Below are 9,827 nucleotides of genomic sequence, written 5' to 3'. Positions count from 1 at the left end.
GACAGGACAAGGAGGAATGGCTTTAAACTGAGAGTAGGTTTAGAAGAGATATTAGGAAGAAATTCTTTACTGTGAGGGTGATGAAGCACTGGAACAAGTTGCTCAGAGGAGTTGTGGATGCCCCATATCTGGAAGTGTTCAAGGCCAGGTTGGATAGGGCTTTGAGGAACCTGATCTTGTGGAAGGTAACTCTGGCCATGGCAGGGAAGTTGGAACTAGATGATCTTCCAACAAAAACTGTTCTATGATTCTGTGACTACAGATTCAGCAGCTCCCACAACAGCTTTTTAGGGTACTCCAGGGTAAAGTGTTAAAGAAGGACATCTGCAAGGGACTGTCAGATACATGTCCTTTTGTAGAAGGATCTGAAAGCCAGTGAGATATTCTGTGATGTCTCAAGTATCCTTACACACCCAGGTCTGGACAGGGCACTGTTGCAGCCCTGAATCAGGTGGGTTTGGAGGACCACATTACAGGTTTCGTTTTCACCTTAAAAGGACATGTTTCCAGCCTCAACCAATTGGAGTCAGACCACCGCACCTGAGGTCATATATACCTGTGTTTTTGAATAAACTTGGGATTTGCTTGAACATCACATTGGTGTGTGCAGTCCACTAGGCCCCGGTCGGCAACAGAGCACCAGCTGTGCTCTGACTCTAGTGGAAGTGAGGATGTGTTACATATAAACACCCACTCTTTGGTGTTTTAATTCCACCCTGGATATTGCCAAGAGAATCCTTGCAGAGGCAGATAAGCTGTCACAGCAATCAAGTACTGAAGAGCTCAGTTTTGAAGCTGGTTGGGCTCAAGGGACGTGCTCCAGCAGGTTGGTTTCTGTAGGATTGCTTTGTGGGCAGTTTTGCTAGAGAAGGGCTTCAGATTATGTCACAACCTAGTTTTGAAACTGTGAACACAGAGGCAGTGAAATGAATATGTTAGCTAAGCCAAATGTCTGGGCCAAGCTCCCATGTACAGATTTGTTGCTTTGGAAGAACCACCTTTCAGACCCTAGTAGTCCATCACAAATTCATAAAAAGATTTGCTGAGATTGAGTGCATGGAGGAAATAAAGGATAGCCTGATTGCAGTTTCCACCCTTTAAGAATGTGCCCAAATTTCAGGCTGCTGAGCTGCCTGAAAAAGAAGGGAAGACAATGCCACCAACCCTCCCATAAATCTGCCCCTACACTGAGTGCATGCTGTAGCTCACCTGCATGTGTGAGATATAACCTACTTGTCCTGTTGGTCAGCTGCTGCCAGATGCCCTGGAGACACTGCAGACCACTTACGTGGTCTGGTCAGGATCCTGGCATCCCCCATCCTTCCTGTGGGAGAGGTGATGTGAAGGCAGGAGGATCCTTCCCCAGACTTGTGTGGAGTTCAGGCTGTGGGGTAGGTGAATGGTCCTGCTGCTGGTACACTGCTCTTTATTATTGACAGATTTTTTTACACCACTATACCATCCCATGGCCTCTGTCATTCTCATGGGATTGGAGGATTTTGGGAAGCAGCAGTGGGTGCCTGCCATTGCAAAATCAACTGATGTGGCTCACAATTAATTACCTCAGTGGGCTGAGGACTAACATAAATAATATTAATACAATAATCATAAAATATGCTATAAGATTTTTAGTTTTATACTATACTATCATATTATGATATGTTTTTATATATAAAATTATATAATTCAAAATTATAAAAGTTATATGAAATATAAAAAATATAATATTTCGTTAAGGGAGCTATTTTCACATGATAGTTGTTGATTTGAAATTATTTAATTGACAGGGATTTTCTCCTGGCAATATTTCTGAGGATGACAAGGATTCTTACTTATTGTAGGTTTCAATAACTCTTCTATTGTCAAGTGGTGGTCAGAGCCAGTGTGAGACAAGCAAATGACTTTTTGTCTTTGGGAAGGATTTCTATTCCTTTACATGATTAGTGTAGTTTCACTTCCTAAAGCTTCTGTTATGGGTATTAGTGGAATGTGAATTTCTTCTTACACATCTCTACCAAGAAACAAAATAAGAAAATATGGAAAAAAAATCTCAGTGTGTTGCTTCATATTTTCATGGGTTTGGTTATCCTGTTGGCTTGAACTATGATTTTTTTTTTGGTTTTTGGTGGGTTTTTTTGTTTGTTTGTGTGTGTGTGTGTGTTTTTTTTCTTTTTAGTGCCTTCAGGAGTTCATGGCCATAAATCCTGAGAAAGGATACATAGTATCTTTTGGCTCACAGACTGATGCTTCTTGAAAAGCTGATTCATGGTTGTGGTATGGACTAGGTCAGGTCTTTCCCAACAAAGTATAAACTACCCATTACTGGAAATCTTAAATTTTAAAAAGATCTCAGATACCTCAGATGTGACCTTGTGCTGTAGCTGCCTAAACACTAGCGTGTAACAAATGCCGTCCTTTAAAAAGCTCCTTCTCATGGGAATGGGATCTTAAAATTTGTGATGTATAGCACTCATAATAAAGTGAATGAGAAGTGCTAATTACTTGTTCTGGTAGTGAGATTATTCTTACTCCTGTGTGAATTTCCTTTGCTCACAAGTTCTTTGTATTGCTGGACCTGGGGAGGTTGGATGAGTGTCTCATCTGTGTGAATGATTTCCATCTGTCCCACATGCTGACCTTTTCCTCAGTTTGCATCCTAGACAGCTCTGAGTCCCTCTCACAGTACTGAGGTGATGCTGATTGTCTAGTTTCATGATGAAGGAGTACAGACCAAAGAGTAGCTGGAACACCGGTGTGTTTAAGCTCTCCAATATAGTTTGGAATAGAGAATGTGAAGGGTAAGTGATAATTCATGAATGCTGGGAAAAACATCTCTAACTGCACTATAGAGGGGAATGGGGTGCTTGCACCATGACCTCGTATTACAATCTCTTAGTGCACTGAGGAGAATGGGTCATGTCTCTTCCAGAGAGATAGAAGAAGTGCATGGTGCTTCTTCCAACAACTACTAAACCCTATTGCCCAACACTACCACTAGCCACTGTGTATGTGGCTGGCAGATGTGATAACAACAGAGGTAACTGGGCTGTAGTCATGGAAATTGTCACTGTGAGCAAAGATGAAGCTTGAAAATAAACTGTCAGTTTGTTTTGAGAGTAGTGTCCAAGGCTCCAATATTCTTTTTTTGCTCTCCACTCTACTAAAACTGAATGCTGTCAGAGAATAAACACAATGGTCTCCTTCCCAGTCTACAGGGTGGGTGCAAGGATTTACCAAAAGGCTTAGACAAAATAATCCATGTACTATGCCTCTGCTGAATGCCAGCTGACAGTGTTTAAACTTCCAAATCACATTGGTGTTCATCAGAGATTTGTTTATCTGGTCCCTGTGGCTTTCGGATCAGTTCTTACACCTGTCTCTTCAGTTTGGCTTCTAACCTGAACCCAGCCCTGTCTCAGTCTTTCTCTGCTGAGGCCCAGTGACAAACCCGACCCATTAGACATGTTCTGCACATGTCTTGGTGAGCAAGATATTATACTTAAGGTATTACCTGAGATGTCTGCCATGCTCATGCCTGGCATGGCCATGTCTCATGTTCGTCTCTTTGCTTTTCCTAGTGCCTGAGCATCTCCCAGTCAGAATCTTACCAAGCACAGCCTCACTTGGTCTCTTCGTGGCCTTCAAACCTGTGTTTTCCACCTTCCATAGTTGTACTGAAACCAGAAAATTCTGGGCTCTTCTTGGTGAGTAGAGGTAAATAGCAGCACATGGGTTTGTGGAAGAGTTGTTCCTGTGCCCCAGTATGGGAACAGTGCTGCAATAAAGTTATTATTCCTTGGTGCAGAAAGGGAATAAGATTAAGATAAGAAAGGGCTGCAGTATCTTTCTTGGAGCACTGAACTAGGAAGGTTTTAAGTTTTGGTCTTCTATGCCTAAGTTCTCATGTTTTTTTGCACATTTTATTTTATCCTAGCTTCATGCCAAATACATTTTAGAGGGAGGGTGGAAGGGAACACAGTTCAGGACTCTCTTTGCCCCTCCCTGTCCAGTAAAGTGTCAGACAATAAAGTCTTCCTCCATCTCATGAACAGATAGGCTTCATAATAATTTTTCATTCCTATAATTTTATGAAAAAGAAAGTATTTTCTCTGTAAAATTTCCCAGATCACCTGTCAATGTAACTCCAAATGAGTTTTTCATAAGAGTGTTGTGTATTGTATTTCTGGTATTGTTTACCTACCTTATACATAAAAACAATCAAATTAATTATTTAAAGTGCTGAGAAATGTGAACCTTATGAATAACCAGACAAAATTTAGCTCTTAGTCACTGTGAGGCAGAGGAAATAACCTGAATACATGGACTGGATTGCCTTACTGCCTTCTTATAGGAAGTAGCTTTTCCTGGGTTCACTAACAGTATTTCGCTTGCCAACAGAATTTCTCACCGCAAGACAAGAACTCAGCTCTTGTGACAAAGACGTGGTTTCAGGTGCTTTACACCATGCAGGTCAATTGGACTACCACAGTGTTGCAGCTAAAATGACAAGTGTTTATGAAAGCCTTCATTAGCTCATGTACAAAACTGTTTCAGTGCTGCCATGCTGCAACTGGGGTCTGGGATATTATCTTCATTATGTCTTGGTAGTGTTTCATTGACAAATCTACTCTTTTAGTGCTAGTTTCAGCATTGCTATGCTGTCTTTTACAGTTTGAAGATGCCTACTGAGACAAGAGATGCTCCAAAGAGAGTACAAACATCACAGGTCTGTTTAGTGGAGTTGTTGTGCAGCAAAGAAACAGAGGTGATGCCCCAGTGCTACCTGCCTGGACAATACCATAACTGATTCATTAAAGTGAAAAGAACACCTAGATTAAGAAATAACAGCAAACTAACTCCTACAGACCATTCCTATGTCGAGATGTAGTCTCTGGTACAGTGAATGATTTAATTTTGCAATGTTCTTTTTCTCCGTGACTAACATGCACAACACTTGGCACTCATTTCACAACAACTCCACATTAGAAAATATCATTCACTCCTGTTTCCTCACTAGTCTCCTCATGTTCTGCCTGAAGACTGCAGAGTTAGCATCCAGCAGGCGTTTCTTGATGGCCAGACACAGAGACTCCAAAAATCAGTTAATATTTGGGTCAGATTCTGATCTTTGTTCTGCTAATGTGAACTTGGAATAACTCTCTTGGTTTCAGTGATAGATCCAGACTTGAACTTTCAGTGACAGAAAGTTTCTTGGGCTGGATTTCTGGCTGAGACAAATGGGTGTGTCTTTCTTGGACATAAGGAGCTACAGAGGTCAATGTAAATGAAATTATGAATTTACTGAAATTATAATGCTTTCATACCAGTGTGTCTGAAAAAAAACTTAAGTGATGTGTTTGTTTTTATTATTTGATTCAAAAGTCAAAACTCTGGAGTAGATTTCCATTGTGGTTACATCCACTTTTAGTTCACTGTTTGTAATGTGGCTGGCTGAGTAGCAAAGAAAACATGGAGCTCCAGACAGGATGCAAGATCCACTTGAGAAACCAGGAAAGCAACCTGTTCTGAGATCTGTACTTCTTCAAGCAATGTCAGATATTCCCAGGCCACAGGCATTGTGCTGCTGTCCCAGACTGCAATGAAAGAGATTATGGGATTGTTTTTTCTTTTCCCTTGGCATCTACTGTTCTTAAGAACAAACAGTGGTTTCCCAGTGCACATGTACTTTGAATAACAGGAAAAAAGCTGGTCTGTACTTTCCCTTGCTGAAGGTATTGCTGTTATCTTTATTCATACAAAAGGGAATGTGTTCTACATCCTTCTCCATGTGTAAGACATATTAGCCCAGGAAGAGAACTGTGCCTTTGAAAGGCTTTATTTTCTGACTCTGTTTGACATTAGGCAAGTCAATCAGAACTTGATTTTCAAACAGCAAGTTGATGCTTCTTGTGGTTACTAAGGTCAACAGGTGCAAGAAGTTCAGTGGTCCTTGCTGTCCATGAAGTATTCTCCACCATCCTGATGTATAAATGAAAGCTTTCCTGGTTAATGGTGGTCATGAAGGAGTGAATCATTTGCATCAGTTAACATCTGTTGGCAAATGATGTGCAATAGGATTAACAGAGAAGAATAAACTCTGGGAGTAGCAGACTAGTAAATACTTCTAGTTTTGAGATATTGCTCATGATTTCAAATAATTTCCAGACATTAATAAATTCTGTCTCCTTTTATTACTAAGGACTTCTCTTTATATTTGAGAAATACACAGAAATCAGGGGATGAAAGGCTTGAGAGCAGCCTTGCAGAAAGGGACGTGGGGGTACTGGTTGATGGCAAGTTGGACATGAGTAAGCAGTGCCCTGGCAGCCAGGAGGGCCAACCTTGTCCTGGGGGGCATCAGGCACAGCATCACCAGCTGGCCAAGGGAGGGGATTGTCCTGCTCTGCTCTACACTGGTGCAGCCTCACCTTGAGTCCTGTGTGCATATTTGGGCACCTCAACATAAGAAGGACAGCAAACTATTAGAGTGTGTCCAGAGTTGTGCAGCCAAGGTAGTATGAAAGGTCTGGAGGACAGGACATATGAGGAGCAGCTGAAGTTCCTTGATTTGTCCAGCCTAGAGAAGACAATGCTGAGAAGTGGCCTCATTGCTGAGATGTGACCTCATCACAACCTGTAGCTTCCTGAAAGAGAAGAGAGGAGAGGGACAGGCACTAATTGCCTCTCTTGTGGTGATCAAGGATAGGACACAAGGAAATGGAATAAAGCTGCAGCAGGGAAAGTTCAAACTGGACGTTAGGAAAAGATTCTTCACTGAGAGAGTGGTGAGGCACTGGAATTGGTCACAGCATGAACCTGCCATAGTTCAAGGAGCATGTGGATGATGTCCTTGCTCATATGAGTTAGTTTTAGATAGTCTTGCGATGAGCAGGGTGATGGACCCAATAATTCTTATGGGTTCCTTTCAAATCAAGTCACTCTACAATGTGATGATTATTGGCACAAAAAAAGATGCAGTAGGCTGTGATGGAAAAGTGGGAATAAGAAGTGAAAGTTCCTTAAGGCAGTGGTACCATTGAGTAAAATGCACAGGGAATCATACCACTAGTGACACAGCATGTGTGAGTGGATCTGCAGCTCTGAGTGAGAAAGAAGAGAGTTTAACATAAAACCTTCCTGGCCGTGGAAGATAATGTGACAGGTATATGCCATCACAGTTGCTCAGCTTGAGTTGTGATGCTGTGAAAATACCTCCAGGAGCAGCTGATCATCCTCTGTCTCCTCTTAGGTGAGTGCTGGTAAATAGAAAAAAACCCCAAATGTGATGATTTGGACCTTTAATATTTTTGTCTGAAATTCTTTGTCTACATCTGATCTTAGAGGCACTTTATAACCATGACAAGAAACCTCTTAAGGCTGCATGCAGATGCTCCTTTGAGCAGAGGTGGTCTACAAAACGGTTGCTCATGCTTATGTGGCACTTTACACCAGAATGAAGGAGCTGCCCAGTTGACCCCACGTAAATCCTCATCTGATCATGCTGCCTTCGTGTGCATCTTTTTATGTGATTTCTCCACCCCTCCACTTTTCTTTTAGTGTGGCAATGTCTGTGGTCGTTTAACTACTCTCATCCAACACTTTCTTACTTTATATGCATATTTCTTATTCATTCCAGTAAGGAGGCATAGCTCAGTGGTCACTGACCATTACTTGCCTTATTCTTCCAGCATCCTAGTTATTGATATTCTCCCCAAACACAGAAACAATGCTTAAAATTTTTCAAATGTAGCTTTTTATTTCTTTTTGGTCTTAGAAGAGGAGCAAACCCAGGTCTCACTAACTGTTGAGAACTTTAGTGACCACCTTCTAAATAACTTCAGTCTTGTAATATTTATCAATACAAATACTTTAAGTAATGTGGTTGAACATATTCCTTAGAATGATTTCACTAATAGCTCTTGTTCTTCTTGATATAAAAATCCATTTATTTAGTCCTTTTTCAGTCTGATTTGGAAGATAGAAATGAGATTTTTTTTTGAGGTGAGATACTTTTGCCTTTGGTATAACTTTTAATGGCTCGGTATAAAGATAGATTTTACAGTTGTGCATTCTGTAGTAGTTTTTGTGGGGCATTAGAAAAGTTTGTAATAGTGGAAAGACAGTTGCTACCTTCCAAAGTGAAATAAAGAGAAAATCAAGGAAAGAAAGAAAATTTTGCACTACATTTGCTATTCAATTGCTGTTGAAATGGGTATCAATTTGTCAGCTTCACAGGGAAATATGCACTAACTGGGTTTTCATTTGCTTTAATGCAGCAGTGACTTCTTCCAGACTTTTGAGACTTATTGCTTGAAATCCTATTGTTTTGGAATAAGAACTTTAGGAAACCTCTCAGTTAGAGAAAATCTGATGAAAGAAGTAAAAATATTTTTGGAAAATGATCTTTTCAGGACCAAAGGGAGGAGCAGCTCAATGCAGGATGAAGTCTTTTGTTTTTATGAAAAACACACTTGTTTTTGAGATACAATATGAACCCAATAATTTGTTTTTTAAAAGCTGCATGTGAAAGATGCATTTTCATGACATTTTTACACAATATGATATTGTTCTCTAGGGTCATACTCATTACGGTCGGAGTAAACTGATGCATAATTGACTGACATGAATTAAAAAAATAAAAATCACTAAGTTTCTAAGCAGCCCAGCAGCATTCTGCTCTGCAGCTACATCACACTGAAGTCAGGGATTCAATTGGCAAAGTCCAGTTATAGGGACAGATATTTCCATCACCATATTAAGTTTTTTCACTGTGAGTAGCGGTGCATAGAAGCCAAACTAACTAATGAGGATCAGGGGATTAAAAGGAAAACTGAGGTTAAGAATAGAGAAATAATTTTAAAATGCCTTAGATTGATTAATCCTGGCTGCCTGCAACTCAGTCTCAACTGATAATTTAAATAGACCTCAAGGATTTATTAACCCCTTTTCAGTTTATTCTGGTTTCTATCCAGCTTTAATCTGGGAGGACAGAGAAAGCATAACAAAGTCTTCCCTGTCTCAAAGAGGCAGCATACTGGACATTTTTTCTTCCTTATCTTTCTATGCAAAATACATCCTGTATATGCTAAAATTTTAATAACTGAATGGGAAACTTTGATTTGCTTTTGGGTTATCATGGCTAGGCTTCGTGAATGAAGATTTGGGAAGGGCACTACCCACACTTGCTGCAAACATGCTGGTGGCTAAAAAGACTGATCGGGATAGGCAAGTCCAGTTGCAAAAGGCACAGTGGAACTTCTCCTTTGGTGATATTGGCAAGGAATGGTTCTTTCTGCGTTGTCTTTAAAGAGTGGGATGTGCAGGAGTCCCTTCCCTGGCTGGGAATTGAACCCAGGCCATGGTAGTGAGAGTGCCGAATCCTGACCACTAGACCACCAGGGATGAGTAGTGCTTTTGAGTTATAGAATCATAGAATAGTTTGAAGGAACATTTAAAAGTCATCTAGTCCGATCCCCCTGCAATAAGCAGGAAAATCTTCAACTAGACCAGGTTGCTCAGATTCCCATCCAGCCTGAACTTGAACACTTCCCGTGCCTGGCACAACAGAGTTTCTAGGGCTGAAGGTACTTTCTCATATCCAGCGCTAGAACTGAATGGAGCTACTACTGCCCTTCAGCCCAGAATGAATGAGGAATAAGGGAAACTGATGGTTGTAATCAAAAAGGAATTTTTTTAGGTTAGTTTGTAACTGAAGCATATTTTCAAATAATACTTGAGAGTGTAAGAACTTGCCCAAGGTGGCCCATAGTCAATTTGTATAAGGAAAAAAGATGGCTGAAGAATCACTGCTCAAGGTAAAATATTTA

The 9,827-nt window shown here is 40.6% G+C and overlaps 1 non-coding gene across 1 annotated transcript; it reads right to left on the bottom strand.

The window, feature by feature from the left end:
- Positions 1 to 9,330: 9,330 nt before the first annotated feature.
- Positions 9,331 to 9,402, bottom strand: TRNAE-CUC (transfer RNA glutamic acid (anticodon CUC)). The gene has a single exon. It is a non-coding gene; the product is annotated as a tRNA-Glu (tRNA).
- Between the last annotated feature and the right edge of the window lie 425 nt (positions 9,403 to 9,827).

Source organism: Pithys albifrons, chromosome 1 (assembly GCF_047495875.1).
Source record: "Pithys albifrons albifrons isolate INPA30051 chromosome 1, PitAlb_v1, whole genome shotgun sequence".
Classification (NCBI taxonomy): Eukaryota; Metazoa; Chordata; class Aves; order Passeriformes; family Thamnophilidae; genus Pithys; species Pithys albifrons.
Note: the sequence above shows the minus strand (reverse complement) of the source record. Positions and strands in the feature narration are given on the sequence as shown.